This window comes from Dermacentor albipictus, chromosome 1, assembly GCF_038994185.2.
Source record: "Dermacentor albipictus isolate Rhodes 1998 colony chromosome 1, USDA_Dalb.pri_finalv2, whole genome shotgun sequence".
Classification (NCBI taxonomy): Eukaryota; Metazoa; Arthropoda; class Arachnida; order Ixodida; family Ixodidae; genus Dermacentor; species Dermacentor albipictus.
In genome coordinates this window covers 50250859-50266769 of record NC_091821.1, presented here as the reverse complement: position 1 = coordinate 50266769, position 15911 = coordinate 50250859, and the positions used below count along the sequence as shown (strand labels likewise).

General features: G+C 50.1%; 1 protein-coding gene across 5 annotated transcripts in view; it reads left to right on the top strand.

The window, feature by feature from the left end:
• The window catches only part of LOC135912012 (WD repeat-containing protein 47), a 206149-nt gene that overhangs the window by 93343 nt on the left and 96895 nt on the right, over positions 1-15911 (top strand). The window lies entirely within an intron of this gene.

The window sequence follows — 15911 nt, the reverse complement described above, 5'->3', positions numbered from 1 at the left end:
GAGGTGAAGGGGGAATGTTTCGATCTGGGGTCGAGTCCGCGTTAACGTACTCCTGTACGCTATGGGAAGAGTAATACAGGTGAGCCCGAAAGCGATTGTGCGTACGCCGGCATGAGAGATAGCTGAGAACAAGAGCTACGCCAGTCGCGAGAAAAGTGATATTTTGTTTATCTGGCCCACGACTATGAAGCTCTTAATTGTTTATACGATAATATGTGCATGCGTGTGCTACTTTCTGTTGAAAGGTAATTTGTGCGCTCTGGTCGTTTTAATATACACATCAAATATTTGGAAACGAAGCGTTGCGTTTGCGCGTATGAACTGCACAGTTCCTTCTCGTGGTGCCGTCGACACCCCTTATTTGTATTTGACGGTGTTTTGTAGCTCACCGAGCACCGGCAGACTCGCAAACTGGCAGGCGTGCAAATTCACTTATGCACGACGTGGAACGTTCGTCTACTTTACCGAGCGTTGGGTGCACGTTCAGGAACCCCGGGCGATGAAAATTAATCGGTGACATCCGCTATGGCGGCTCCTGCAGCCCCTGTGTTGCTTTGGGACACACAAACGCTGCCATTCGATCGACATTTAATTAGCGGCACAGATAAGAGTAGGGGGCAGCGCAGCAGTTTAAGTGACAGTACCGTGCATCGGTATAAGGAAAATATATGAAAGCTAAATGTTCACGTAATATTATATGAAACAATATAACAACCCAAGTTGTGAGCAGCAACTGCTCCTGCTTGTACAGAATGAACGGTGCGAGTGAGATAAAGATATATTTTATTACTCGTTATTGTATACTGTAATGATATTAGTGATCATTACTGATAATTACGCCCATATTTACCGTAATTATGAGCTAAACTTTCAGCTTTAACTATAATTGTCCGAAATCATCAAGTAAGGAAGAAACGGGAACTGCCAGGGGCAATACGTTATTGTTCATGCATCAGCTGCGGTAAAGTAAGTTGACCACCGCAGTTATCTGCCGGTAACAAAGACAAAAAAACGTGCCGACCTCGACGAGGTAGGGTGCGCCTTCGACGATATTCGTACAAACTGCTAACGAGGTACAACTGAGTCTTAAGAATTAACGGTCTGTCTGTTGAGCTATAATGCGTGCGCGCACTGCATTTTTAGCGACTTCACGTTAGGGAAAACGCGGCTGCGCGTATTTTTCAACAATCTCTATACGGGGGATAATACGTTTGCTGAGGCGATCGAATTTCAGGCCACTTTGCTTCAGTCGTCAATATAGCCCGGTTTTCTGAACCCGCTGGCTTGCATAAGCAAGGAGCCTGGAGGTCACGCGCCGGCAATGCGGGCGATGTCTAAGATATCGCTATTTGCGCGGGCTCGGTCAGCTCTATACCTGCGATTTCTTTTTCGTTAACGACACTGCCCCGAGTCAGCTAAATTGTACCGACTGGCAAGCGTGCGCGGTCATCTGATAGTTATTTTCGCTTTCGCAATGGCTGCGTCTTCATTTCAGTAACTCTACCTACGCGACACCAAGCGGAGCTCGTGTGCGCAGTTTAACCCTGTGGTCAGGAGTGTAAGGCGGCCTTATTTTGTCTATAAACGCTGATGACGGAATCCACTCACCTTGTATGCAGTCGTTGCACCGAGCTCCTTTTGATAGCTCCTTGGAGTCCTTTTCGAACATGTTCAAGGAAAGTTGTTAAATCAGGAATCAATTATTGCTGTTAATTTGGCTCCCGACATGAATTTAGCGACTGGGAATATTGCCGCAGTGGCATAGTCACTTGGCGAGAGCGAGATGCAGGGCGTTCAGGAGTCGCAGCCGTATAGCGTAAGGTTCGAAACGTAGGTTTTGCTGGAGCGTATATGTAGAAGGTCATTTTGCGTTTCTGGGAGAAAACAATTCACCAGACAAGGCCCCGTGGCTACACATATTTCCCTGTAGGCATGAATGAGCTCGAATAGGAACGTTGATGGCTAACTATATATTGTAAAACTCCGCAGCTCAAAATCTCCACAGCTCCACTCGAACTCCACAAAGTAAAAAAGTAAACAGACTTGATTTCACTCTCCTGAAGAAATGAAGGAGCGAAATAGCGGAGCGGCTTGATATCCCCCCATTTACAGAACGTAGTTTATTGGTGCCATGAAAACTGTGCCATGAAATGTAGTAAAAGCATTTTTTTCGTCATATGTTCCGAAAAGCTCTTGCGGTAGTTCGACCATGTACAAGGCTGTAGGTGTGACGTGTTTTCATGTTTGTTTCGTGTGCCAAGTGTGAGGGCGAATCAAAAAGTCTTTGCCCCTATTTTTTATTACCCAAAATAGGGTACATACAGGTAATTACAGATATGCCGTGCTATTCTACGTGTCTTGCACTATTTTCCCACATAGTCACCACACCGGTTCAGACATTTGTCCCATCGCAGCACTAAATTTGAGATGCCCCTGTGCCACGTTGTCGTCAGCCAGTGATGCACGCGGCCTCCCAGAACGCTCATTGTCATGCCAGTCTTCACAGCCTTTGGCGCACTCGCAACACCACCACCTCACACTTTTCAAATTGAGGCACCTTTCCCCATACGTGGGCTGCATTTCCCTGTGGATTTCGATGGGCGTCAATGAAAAATGAACCACGTTTCGTTGCTCGTACGCCGTGGACGTGTGAAGCACAACCGCCATCTTGAACAACTGACAGCAGCGCTGTGCAGCGGAGCTACCTGCAGATAAGGCCGCGCCGGTCCAAGAAAGGTCCACCGCTGGGAATGGATATATTGACATCGCATTTACAGCTGTAATTTGGCACACTCACACACACACATAAAACAAAACGGGCGAGGAGGGAGGGGGGGTCAAAGGCTTTGGCTCGCCCGCGTGCAATGAGACCAAACAAGTATAGTCGGGCAGCGTCCCCTTGTCTGCTCGATTATTTTTATTCCTGAATAAATGTTCTATAGAAAAAATGGTGACATTGAAATAAGAGAGATAGATAGAGATGAAACAAAAGCTCAGACTTCGGTCACATCTCACTGGCGTATCCAGGTTCAGTCCAGAGCCACCTTATTCTATGTCTCCGTATTTGTATAAGTAATGAAGGACCCTCGCTAAATTCAACCAGCGTGGAAATCACGCTCGGCTCTTTCTGCATGGCTATATGCCGAAGTTAGGTTCATAATTAGAAACAAAGTCGCCTACTCCGGAATTTCATTGTAATGAGCATGTCTGTGTTTGTGTGCAATGTAGCAAAGCAAGCAGACATGTTTGGATAGGCTCATGCATGGTACAGCAGAGCGTTCTTGTAGGCATGGCGACTTTTTCTGGGTGTTGTCTGTGGATAAGCGAAGCTTCGCCGCGGAATTCCTTAAGTTGTCCCGTGTTTCTCATGCAAATATCTATTGCGGTTTTAAGGAAAATCATTATTTTGCTGCTGACATCGTTTCCACAAGTTTGGGATTCCTAGATAGCCGCCTGTTACATTTATTCCCGCTTCTTCCGGAGCAGAACTTAACAGTGTGCCTTTGTCCTCGGAGTTATATGGATGTATTGTTACTTCTTGTTTTTTTTTCCTCCTGTCTTTCTTTCTTTTCTTTTTCGTATGTGTGTGTGTTTTTTTTTTTTTTTTGCTTGTGTGCGCTGACGTGTGCGTATACATTTGCCAACATCTCATTTGCCTCCGCACACACACGCACGTATATATACGCCGGCACACACGCGGACAGCTGTTGGAAACGCTTTGTAATATAGAGGCAGCGCTGGGTCCTGACAGTTTCCTTCCTGTGTCGCATCTTTCTAATTGTTTCCAACGCTTAGCGGTTCGCCTAGCTCTACTGTCGCATTCAGATGCAACTATGCTGTCGACACAGCGCACGTGCTGTTCGCGTTGAACACTCGCGCGCGATAATGTCGCCGCGCATGCTGGAGCAAAACGGACCTCGCCTTGGACAAGAGCGCGTGCGCGCGTCGCCTAGAATGTCTCCCACTTTCGAGGAACTGTGCGCAATGCCGTATCACAGTGTAGATAGCTGCTGGTGTCCGCGACCGGCGCGATGGCTTCCAGCGTGCGCCTGCATGCTGTGGCGGAGAAAGCGGCATTCGCACCAAGCCCAAGAGCATGCACGATGCCGTATATATGTGTCGCCTTCCTGCTTTTGGACGGTCGAGGCGCGTGCCTGCTCGCAGTGCTTCTCCTCCGGCGTTTCCCGGCCTGCAAGGCGCGCGACTGCTCTGGGAGCTTCGCAGCGAGCGCCGTGTACGTGAGCGGCATTTTATGCACGCTCGTGGAATTCCGTGGTCTCCGGAGACCGCAGGCACTTGCGCGGCTTTTCGACGCCTCCCCCCCCCCCGTATCCCCCCTCACTTCTGCGTTCTCTTTCCCCCTTCTCACTTCTCGCGTGGGAGTTACTTTATTGTCTTTTTGTGTCATTTCTTTTTTACAACTTTGCTGGCGCAAGCAAAAGAAAGAAGCGTTCGTCTACAGGGCTCTCACATGCTGCAACTTTTCAAGCGCGCGGAGGTTAATGTAGTTCATTTGCGGTCACCGTTTCACCCGCGTTTCTTTTGGTTCGCGCCGGACCCCGTTCGTCAGCCTGAAGACGACCCCACTCTACTGCCAGTCTCATCGTCACGAATCGAGGTATAGGCCACTTCCAAAAAGCTTAAACGAAACGAAACAAAACGCCGCCTATCTAACCTTGATGCGCCGCATTGCTTTTATCCCGTATGTATAACTCGCCGCCTAGACGCGAGGTCATGTTTTCTCTATGCTGCGCCTACGGTGAGGCGAGCGCTTTCTTCGGCTTTTGAAGAGCGGGTTCTTAAATGATGCACGCGAAGAGGATTGCTTTGTAAGGAGCTTTTATACTGCTCGTGCTGATTCGTGCGTGCTAAATAGTCCATTTTCTAAATTTTCTTTTTCAGCGCGTGATTCATTTGTGCGCCGTAAATGGTTATGCCCCAGATTTGATGATTTGTAGAAACTGGCACGACTGCGCGTCTCCCTCATCTAGCTAAAATTGTGTTCTGTAAGGAGTGGCACGTTTATAGGAACAATAGTTGTGCCGTTTCTGATTCTGTATGTATTACTGAACTGCTATACACGCAATGCGTACGTGCGTGCGCGTGTCGTTTAAGAAAAACACTTTCTTGATGAAAATCACATTCTTAACGTTTCTAATCAGAGCTTCTTTAAATTCGCGTTGTCATGTCGGCGCTTATAATAATTTCCCACGAGAGTAAATTTGTCATGCACCCGGATTCTGTGCCAAGTAAAATCGTCACAGCACTTCCTTGCCGCGAGCGCTTTTTGCTGTATTCGTGTAGAACGTCTCGCCTTGTTTGATGATGTTTTTGGGCACGCAGCTGTTACAGTCCGAAAGGGGTCACTATATGTGTGTGTGGCTTGGCACGCAAAACGATAACGTGCGATATACTTTCTAGTATATGTTACCGCGACTGTGGGCAATAGTTGGCTAACTTCACTTTGGGCGCACTGCGAACAACCTTAGTTTAGTGAGACGGCTGAACGTGAGGCTATACCTTGCAGAATTCGTCGTACAGCTGACGCGTTCCTCAATGCGTCACTGTCCTTTTGAAGACTTACGGTTTTAGATTTACGGTTACGGTTAGTTAGTTACGGTCCTTTTAGATTTACGGTTTCCTTAATCCATGCCGCCACCGTGACATATATTTTCCTGTCATGTTACGTTACTGAACGGGGCTAGTAATAAAATGGCTAAATTGAAGTCCCCCTGCCCCCGCCCCCTAAAAAATGACACAAGGACACACGGGAGACTTGCTTTTAAAGTCACGTGCCATTCTGGAAAATAGCTGCGAGGTCGCGCTTCTTTTGCATATACTATTGAATAGGCTTGTAGCGCGAACCGGTTTACGCCGTTTCGTGCAGCAGTATAACGACACTGTAATAGCGCTGCAATCGGCGCAAAGCCCCGATGACGTATCGCAGTGGGCACATTCAGTCAGTGTTAACGTGGGATCGCGTGGGTGGGGTATTTTATCTAAACCGTATACGTTCTAATTCTCGGTCGATCACCTTCAGGTGTCCGTAATTTCTTTTTAATTATTATTATTGAATAAATTTTTGTGGCTTGACGTCAAGCACGACGCCTCACTGAAGCAACGTCGGGCACACCCATGCGCTCGAGTATTGTGCCGCGCGAAAATGACGATGGTGGTAGTTAGGAGGTGTCTTTCCATACGTCACGCCCATTTCCACCGGTTTGCCCCTTCCAATGCGCAGTATAGAAAGGGATATCCTTAAAGGTGATGAGACGGAATATCGGAACCCTTGCGATGAAGCACTGTTCAGCAGAAACGATCGGAGCGCGTACCAGCTTATCGCTTGACTTTGGAGAAGGCATGGCAAAGCGCCCGGGGATGCGAAATGAGGAGAAAATGGCGAGACTTTCGCATTTGACCCGCGCCAAACGAAGGTGACTTTCTGTCGCGCGTGTTTCCCGCCGATCAGTGGACCGTATGCTTTTCTGCGCACGCACAGACGTGCATTGGTCGGGCCAACCTGAAACAGTGAAAGGGACGAAAATGGGGTCAAAGGCGTAGCGGGAAATAAGAAAAAAAAAGACATCCAAGAGCGAAAGAGCTCCTCCCGGCTCTACGGCGTTGCTGCAGCGTTGCCCTCGTCCGCTGCCGGTTCGTCGATCTTGTTCAGGAGCCGCTGTCGCTGCTGGCCCGAGCGAATCCGCAATTTCACTTGTTCGCACTCTCATCCTCTCTCTCGCCGGTGCCGTGCGCTCTTGCACCGCTCGTAGACTTGCACTCATTTTCTCCGCTCGCCATTTACGGTTTCCTATCTCGCACTTTTTTTTTTCTCGCCCTCTCTGTTCCTCCCTGTTCTTCTCTCCGTGGCTGCTCCTGCGGCCTCTCGTGTCTTCGTTGTTCCCCTCTCACAACAACTCCGAGGTGTTGTCCTTTTCAGCAGCCCCTTTCTTTCTTTTGGCCGAGACGAGTGTGTTTTTCTCTCCTAGCGGCCAGAGCGCAGACGCTCCAGAAAGCCAGCGATCCGCTTCGGTAGCCGGCCGCTTGCTCGCGGATGCCGAGGAGTTTCGCTTTCTGAGGCGCTACTGTACATTTCGGTGCGATACGGCGCGTTCTGCCGCCGCCATATACGCACGTGCAGCCGTCTCGTCTGCGGTCCTGTATCGACGACGTCACGCTGGTTTCGGACACGAGATCCGTGGTACGGAGTCGCTTGACTGCACTACACACTCCACTGTATCGTTATGCTTGCTCTTGGCAGCTGAGTCCCCGGCACCTGGCAGAGCACTTCTTAAATCTGAGCTACGGAGCCAGCGCGGGGATCGGAGTCAACAACTTGCCGTCTAGAGTTCCCGACGTTCGAGTCCCGCCATTCGCTGCCTGATTCTCGAGTTGGACTCGGACTGGTCTGGGGAAAGCTGAAGGCGTCTTCGCTGGCACCGTCTGCTTGCGGATCCCGACCGCTGCTGCGGGTGCGACCGTACCGCACCTAGTCGCGCGAGGCGAACAGCGGTGTTCGCCGTCCGGTCGGAACTGCTCGGAGCATAGAAGTGGGTGCACCGACGCTCTGCCGACTGTCGCTGTCCCGTGAATGCCGGCTCACGAGTCCGTGCCTCCAGTTCAGTTCACGTGAAGGAGGGATACAGTTGCCGGGAAGCCAGTATTCGGCGGCGCGGTCATGCCGCGGCGTCTCTACGTCTGGTGCCGGCGCCCCGGGTCGTCCCAAGCAAAGACGCCGGCGTCTGCGTCGTCCAACACGGCATTGCCGAGGGCGCCTCCGAGCCCGCCTCCCCGAGTGCGAAAGCTCAAGACGGTGCCTCTGTGGGACCAGTTCGTGGTCAGCTGCCGGGTTGTGCCCCCGGCTGCGCCGCCGTGCAAGCCAGAGCTCTACTCGCGTGCCCCACCACCTCCTCCTCCACCGCCGCCTCTGCCGCCCCCGATGGTGCGACCCGTTCGCAGGTCGACGTCGCCGACGTGCGTGACGCCGCACTGGTGCAAGTCCGAACACCGAAGTAGGGACGTGAGTACGCCAGCCTATATACGCCACCCGTCGAGTTCTGCTGGCGCGGTCTTAAATGCTTCAGTATGCACATCTTGCTTACACTGCCACCTTAAGTGTTTTTTACCCTGGAGAAATGGTATTTACAGAGGCTGAGCTTTGGATCCCCTTAAACATTGGATTTTAGGCTGCGCACTTCGAATACAACTTGAAAACTTTAGGGAACCAGAAATCTATAGTGCTTTCCTCATCTCCTTCAGTGTTGTATAGTCTTGGCGCTGATAGTTCCAAGCATTAGGTAATCTGCGTTAAGGAGGTAGAACGGCCTTTATCAGTCGGCCGATTGTCATAATTGTGGCTGCTGGGCACTTTATTGCGTTGGGGGAGTTGCGGAGAAGAGAAACGTGCGACGTTCGCGCCGTACAGTAGCATTTGTCGCTCGAATAAGCTACTCAGTTTCGGAACACTTTGAATTCATTTTGCGAATGGCTAATCTTCCATCGAATTCTTATGCTTTGTTTTACAACAATCTGGCGCTGAAATGGCCGCCACAACTAGCATCAGCCAGTCAGAAGTGCAATCATACGAATGCGTATGTCTGTATCGCATGTGTCTCGAACCCCATCAGAGCGTCGTAAATGTCATAGACCGTTGTGAAATGGCGAGTACGTACGCCCAATATTGATCGTATCATTTTCAACCATCTTCGCGGAGCGGGCAGAGACTATATCGTAAAATACATAGCATCGCGAGGGCGCATCGCAGTGTCTCAACTTATATTGTCATGTGCTATACGCTCAAGAGCTCGATGCGTTACGGGCGCACGCACGTCTACGCACAGACATGTGTGCCTATACACGTCCACAAACTTGTCTGACCTGTGCTTATGCGTTTTAAGCATGAAGGATCCTGTACTGTAGAAGTCGAAACATGTCTGCGCGATGACGTGTAGTGTATACAGTGTGTAGCAAGCCTCACTATTGCCTTATCATGCACTGGGGCCTCTCGAGAACAGTCGTTGCTCCGAAGGAGGATGCCGCTCCCCCTCATGTGTTTGATGTCTTGCAAGATCCCTGCGTCAGGGCTCGGCGATGCAACTTGTCAATGGCGCAGTGGCCTGGAAACATACGACAGAGCCTTTGTCTGTATGGTGTGGCCTGTTTCCTCAAACTTTCAACATCAAAAACGTGCACGATGCAAGGAAGAGCCAACTCTTGCCGCTTGGTATACCTAGCTTTTTTAAAAAGATTATCGGAGTGGAAGCTTATATCTGCACTATTTTTATCCTCCCCTCATTTGTGAGGTACATCGTGAGGTCCTCCGATGGGCACCCAAGAAATAATGCACGCGTGCGCATGCTTAGTGTGGCCTTGTCCTTCGCGTTCAGAGCGAGTGCACGCGGCGCTCAGCCGTCGAAACACGTTCCGTCCACGCGCTTCCGCGTCATACGGAAGAAATCGGCAGGGCAGCGCGGGTCCTTTTGTAGCTGTATAGTTGGCCACACGCATCTATGCGCACATCCGCTGAATCATCCTTATACAGGGGTACTTTGGCCGTTGGTTACGTGTGTGTGTGTGTGTGTGTGTGTGTGTGTGTGTGTGTGTGTGTGTGTGTGCGTGTGTGTGTGTGTGTGTGTGTGTGTGTGTGTGTGCGTGCGTGCGTGTGTGTGTTTCTGTCGCAGCGCCGCCCACGCAACTATAATGCAACCTTGAAGTCCAAATGATACCGGGCGACGAGTCGTCCGCGTGGTTGCTCTCTGGTTCATGCTAGGAATGTGAAGCGCTTGTCTGGCATACGGGGCGTTCATCAACAGGCCTAGACAGGACGTTGCTCGACATTGAGGTGCTGCGAATTTCCGCCATTTTTCAATATGTTAGTTTTACAACGCGTACAGCTCGGGGCAATATTGCAGTTGCGATATATGTACCGAGGCTGCAGTTCGAGAGAAGAAAATTGAGGCGTACGCTCATGTCATTCGTTTTGACAGTAGAATACGACTTGCAGTCTCTGCTTCCGAGCGATCACTCCCGCGCCCGTTAGCTTCTGCTGCCCGCAGCGAAGCCACCGAGCTCTCCGGCAGTGGAGGTGCCCACATGCATTCGGTCGATTGCAGATTGCGCGAGTGGTCGGGGACGAGCCCGTGTGCTCTGCGCATTTTGCCATCAGCTCGAACAAAAAAAAAATATGTTAATAAATTCTGAGTTAGTGCCGAAACCACACGCTAGTAGAGGACAGGACTCCAGAATAATTTTGACCACCTGGAGTTCTTTAACGTTAACCACGGTACGCGGCCGCTTCTGCATTTCGCCCCCATCGGAATGCGGCCGCTGCCGGCCGTAAATCGAACCCGCGCCCTCGTTTTTAGCAGCGCAACGCCATAGTCGCAAAGCCACCACCGCGGATGCCACCAGCTCGAGTCGACGTCCGTATTGGTTTAGGTTGGTAGAGCATCGCTTGCAAGGAAGGGCGCTGCCTTATTCGATTTCGTGCAGAGGTGTCGTCTGCATACCCAAGGGTACGGCACCGTCGTCAGCGTAGTGACATTAAACTGCGTAAATAAGGTGGCTCGAAGAATAGCGGCGTCTGTACGCAGGATGCCTCTGTCAACGCCACTTGCTTCCACTCTTCTTATCTTTGCGTAGATTATATAGCGCGGCATTAACGAATTTACGGCGGGAACCCTCGGACGTTATTGCTTGTGGAGATATCGACTTCCTTTTCTGTTTTCTTCCTTTTTTTTTAATTCTCGCTCTGCTTAGTCATTGCTTGAGCAGTCGGAGACCGTATAGAGCATCTTGTGCTTCCGTCCCTGTAACGGTGGCCTTCTGTGTGGTGGCGTGCGCGTGTAGACTTTCACAGAGCAGCGGTTGCGTAACTAGTGATTGTGACTTTTTTAGGCCCTATAGCAAGGGTGCTGCTTTTGTGGTGCAACTATTAGCTCTCCGCGTGAGCTCTCCGTCACGCGGAGTCTTGCGGCCCAGTGCCGCGAAGTCGTATCTCTGTGCTTTGTCCGGAATACGTCCAAACGTGCCTTTTTTAACAAGTGCGTTCTCGTTTGTTCCGCTCATTGGACGACCAGTCTCGTGTGAGGCGGGAAATCGCGAAGAGGCGCCCGGTTTCGAGTTTGTTGGTTAAAGCCCTCTTCTAAAATGTCAGCACTCATTGTGCTGATTGCACGGGGTTTTATGATAATCGTTGCTTCCAAACCTTCTATGCCACGAGTTACGCGCGTATTTTATTGCATACGAGAGCCGCGTTAACGTCTCTCTCTCTCTATCTCTCTCACTCTCTCTCTCTAATCTCGCATTTCTCCTACACTTGTATTGCATCCTGGCGGTCATAACATGCATTGTTCGCTTTCAAATGGTGTCACCATCACGTCACCATGCATGCGTCTGTGGCCGCCAGCAGGGATAGGAAAATTGCGTCTTGGTGTCGATGAACTGCGTAGTATGTATACGTAGGTGCGGCCGTAGACATGATTTGACGGGGAGCTGCCGTGCCGAACGCACGGTGATCGGCATTCCGTGCATGCTCGTGCGGACGCAGGGAAGAGCGACGAGCATTCCCCGCCATCTACTCAGCCATAGCGATGGAACGGCGGTCGCTGTAATCCCGAGTAGTGTCGCCGCCGGTGCCCTCCTGCCTTCGTGCTGGGCCGATTTGGGATTATTCTTTCTTTCGCTTGTTTTTCTGAAGGATGAGAGCTAAGCGGGCCGTTCCGGTGGGGGCAGACGGCGCGATGAGTTCGTTGACGTGTGTCAGTCAAGTCGGCTTATTGTTCGCCCCCCCCCCCCCCCGACGCGATTTATTTGTCCACTATATTTCTCTGATCAGTCTATCCGTCACTGTATACAGGCATCCTGTTCGTTCGGTTGTCACTTGTTAATGCTGTACTGCTTCTTTGTCTTTTCTTTTTTTTTCTTTTCGCCCTACTTCGGAGTGACCGCGTCGTCGCATTGCGACACATATACTTTAGCAAAAATGAAAACAAAAGAAATCGCATTATTTTAGCTATGCCTTATCCCCTTGAAGAGATGGTAGACGAGGTGAGCATTGCGGTGAAAGTTGCCTCGTCTTCCATTGTCATCTGTGTCCCGCCTGTACTTGGTCTTACGCATCGAAACTGTTAGTCACTTTCTCCCTGCTTCCATATCCCTAGTAAGCAAAATTTCGTTTGCTTCTCATTGCCAGAAATGTCTGCTCGAGTTGTCGCAATGTGTTATTCGTTTTAACTTGGGAAAACCCAGAAGTATATTATAAGAGCGTGCATCACTTCCTGTCCGTTCAATGAAGTGAGTGTCCGCGAGTGACAAATCTTTCCTCGTGCGGCTTGGGCAGCCGAAATGCTCGTGTGTGCAAGCTTTTTTACTCTTCTACTGCGTCAATAGAACAGGCGCAGTGAGATGTCCCTTCACTTGGCCTCTGTGTCGCGTCGTGTCACTTTTATGTCGTCACATACGGGTATTATGTAGCGTACTATAGACCTACACCACGGCGCTACGTCACAAAAATGGGGTGGCGTTGTCGTCGTAAGGGGCTTTCGCACGGTAGGCACTCTGCCGCCGTGCCTATATACCCGAGTAGCCGCGCTGGGTTTCGCGGGTGCGGTTCTATTGTGTGCGGTCATTATTCGGTAGTTTTACAACGAAGGAAACGCAGTATGCCGACAAGCTGCGTTGCGCCGAAAAACTCAAGAGACTGAAGTTTCTCATGTTTGCTGTAGATTAAAACCGTCGGAAGCAATGGGCCGCCGCGCTAAAAAGCGAAAGTTGAGTTTCGATACCAGATCATTGATTATACGCCGAACATTTAGTAACAGTTAAGATTTTCGGTTATTTCGCGTGGCGTACCAACAAGGGGGCTTAGGATCGATAATAGCGTGTTATTACAATTTCTCACCTCACTGTAGGAAAGCTAGATTAGAATGAGCCTTTGTTATATGTGTGGGCCGAGTAGCAGATTCACTTCAAAACACGTTTCATTCAAATTCAAATTGATTTTCATCTCTAGAAATTGAGCTACATGCAGTGTGTGCTATAGATAGCCCAGCACACGTTCACATACGCAGGCAGCACGGTCACAGCTGCGTTAGTTGCAGTGCCAGTGTCGTAAGCGCGCCTAAACGTGTTCCTGAATTTGCGCGAGCGAAATAAAATGTACAGAGTTGGTACAGAGCTGGAATGATTTGACGACCGCGGTCAACAGCTCAGATTGCGCTGCCCTACACACAGCCGGCGTCGCCGTAGGGCCGGTACTATGCCCCAGCCGAGGCGATCGCTTCTGTCGCCGCTCACGGCGACATAGAAATTGGCTACAGTTTGTTTTTCACGTGAAATAGTGCTTAATAGGAAAGAAAAAAAGAGACGAATTTGCGCGTGTTTCGTGAAGCAGCGCCCAGCACTAAACCACTGGCGGACCGCGAGCAACGATCCCTTGGCATTTCGTCTCGAAGACGGGCAGCAAACGCCGGCCATCTCAGCGACGCGGCTCGGCTGGATTGCAAGTACTACGTTTCGTTTGCTATTCACACCAACGACACAGCGAAAAGCAATTCATTCAAGTCCACGTTAATCGTGTTGTCACAAATAAGCGCGCTATAATGAGCTGCGACCACATCGCAAGCGCCGTCGGCCGTCATGCATTGCTGCTGTCAGCGGGCTATAAGCTAAGCCTACCGTTTCGTACGGCCGTATTTCGATGCGGGGGGGCGGGGGGGGGGGGGGGAGGGAATGCAAGACCGCACATTGCGTACACGTCAAAGAACTTCATGTAGTTAAAATAATGCCGGCGCCCCACTACCGCGTGCTTTATAATGAAGTCAGCACCCAGCACCCACCCCCACCCCATTAAAAAAATAAAATTAAAAAAAAGCGCGATCCTAGCGTGCGAGCGGGGACGGCGAACGTGGGCAGCAAAGCCTACGCGACGTCGCTATAGGGAACAAATGTATCGACGGCGCCCAACGCTGTTTGCAAACACGGTGTAGGTATATACCCCTTCTTGGGGTTTGACAACGCGTTGCTTGTATACATGTACGCTGAGTGGCCGTTCATCGATTCACTGGAAACTGCATAAAAGAAGGGAGAAGAAAAGAAAAACGTTCTATTGTCGACTTCCAAAAAGGCTTCACGTACAACTTTATGTAAACTCCTCATTTGGTGCTAAACAAGTTCGTACTGGGGCAGTCGGAGCCCACCTATGAGTGCTTAACTCCATGAATTGATAAAGAGCGAGCGAGGGAACCCTGAACCTGGACCCAACGTTTTGAACAGGGAGACATGTTTACGTCAGAGCGACGACAGGTTTACCTTGTCGAAACTTTGGCTCCACTTTCAGGTTTTCCTAGTTGGCCTGCATGGTGAGGGTCACTTCGTCTCCACCTTCGTGTGACTACTTCGTCTTGACTATTAAGCGTGGTGGATAGCACAGAAAACTACTGTTTTATGACTTTGCCGCTTTTCCCCACGATAGCTTTCTCTCTCTCTCTCTTTCTCTCTCTCTCTCTCACACACGCACACGCGCGCGCGCGCGCACACACACACACACACACACACACACACACACACACACACACACACACACACACGCACACACACACACACGCACACACACGCACACGCACACACACACACACACACCGCCCATTTCGAGACTCCGTGTAGCTCTACCCCAGTGCTTGTGGTAAGCGCATATCCTGCTAGGGCAATAACGGGTGGTGTGGAAGGTGCCACAAGAAAGAACGGCACCAGGAGCAGCATGAGAACTGCGGTCGGATGGAAATGAAGCGCCGTGACCACTTCTGTAGAGGTGGAGTGTTGAGTGGAGGAATGTTCTGGAATGCGGGGGTTAGTCTTTCTCACTGTTTTTATTAATAGTGTTCGATTTTTTCAGGAGAGCAAAATGTGTACATGCAACATTTAAACTTGCGGCCTAACAAAGACAGGGTTTATAATAAGTTAGTTTTCTCGCCACAATATTTGAGAGGCACCGCCTCATTCAGAGAAAGTGCAAGAGTGCACGTGTGTGTGTGTATATATATATATATATATATATATATATATATATATATATATATATATATATATATATATATATATATATATATATATATATATATATATATATATATATATATATATAGAACTTGCCGCCGGTGCTAGCTGAACCCACAACCTCCGCATTACGCGCGCGTTGCACTACTAATTGTGCTACAGCGAAGAATATAAATGCGTCCACTAACTTGGGTATTTATGTTTACTATATCTAGCTCTGGGAGTGTTAGCCAGCGCCGCTCACCATGGTGGGCGGATGGGGAGCAACCGTTTTTTTCTTTTTTTTTTTAATGTTGAAACGTTTATGGCTACAGGAAACGCTTGTGACTTCGACCTCGTTCCCATTAGCCTTAGGTGATTAGCGTTGCTGATCTCCTGAATATGTGATTGTCAGTAAGTTTTTGAGTGCGCGTGTTTTCGTCTTTGAAGCGGTCGCGCAATCCATATACCGACATCGACGCGAAACCTATATCGATGGCTGGCTGCGGTGGGGGCGTATTACGGGCACGCCTAGTTTAGAATCTGAGCGTACGTGAGTCAACGGGAAACCTGTCGCGCCGGGATTTCAGAACTGCGTGCAGAGTGAACCTTGTTGATTTCCTGTCGACGGAAGCTTTTGCTCTGTTTCTTTTTTCTTGATACCGCACGCGAGCGGCGCCGCGGGTATAATGAATAAAAAGAGAGTACAAGTGACTCCGCGAAGGAGAAGATGCGAGTCTGGGCGACATCACTTTCGTCGTCAGTCGCCTCGGAGACCTATGCAAGGCCAAGTGACGGCGCGGAATGCGGGAGCGAGCGTGCCTCCGTGGCGCAGAGCTCTCGGCGTCGGGGCCGCGCTGTATCCTTTTGTCCGCGAGCGC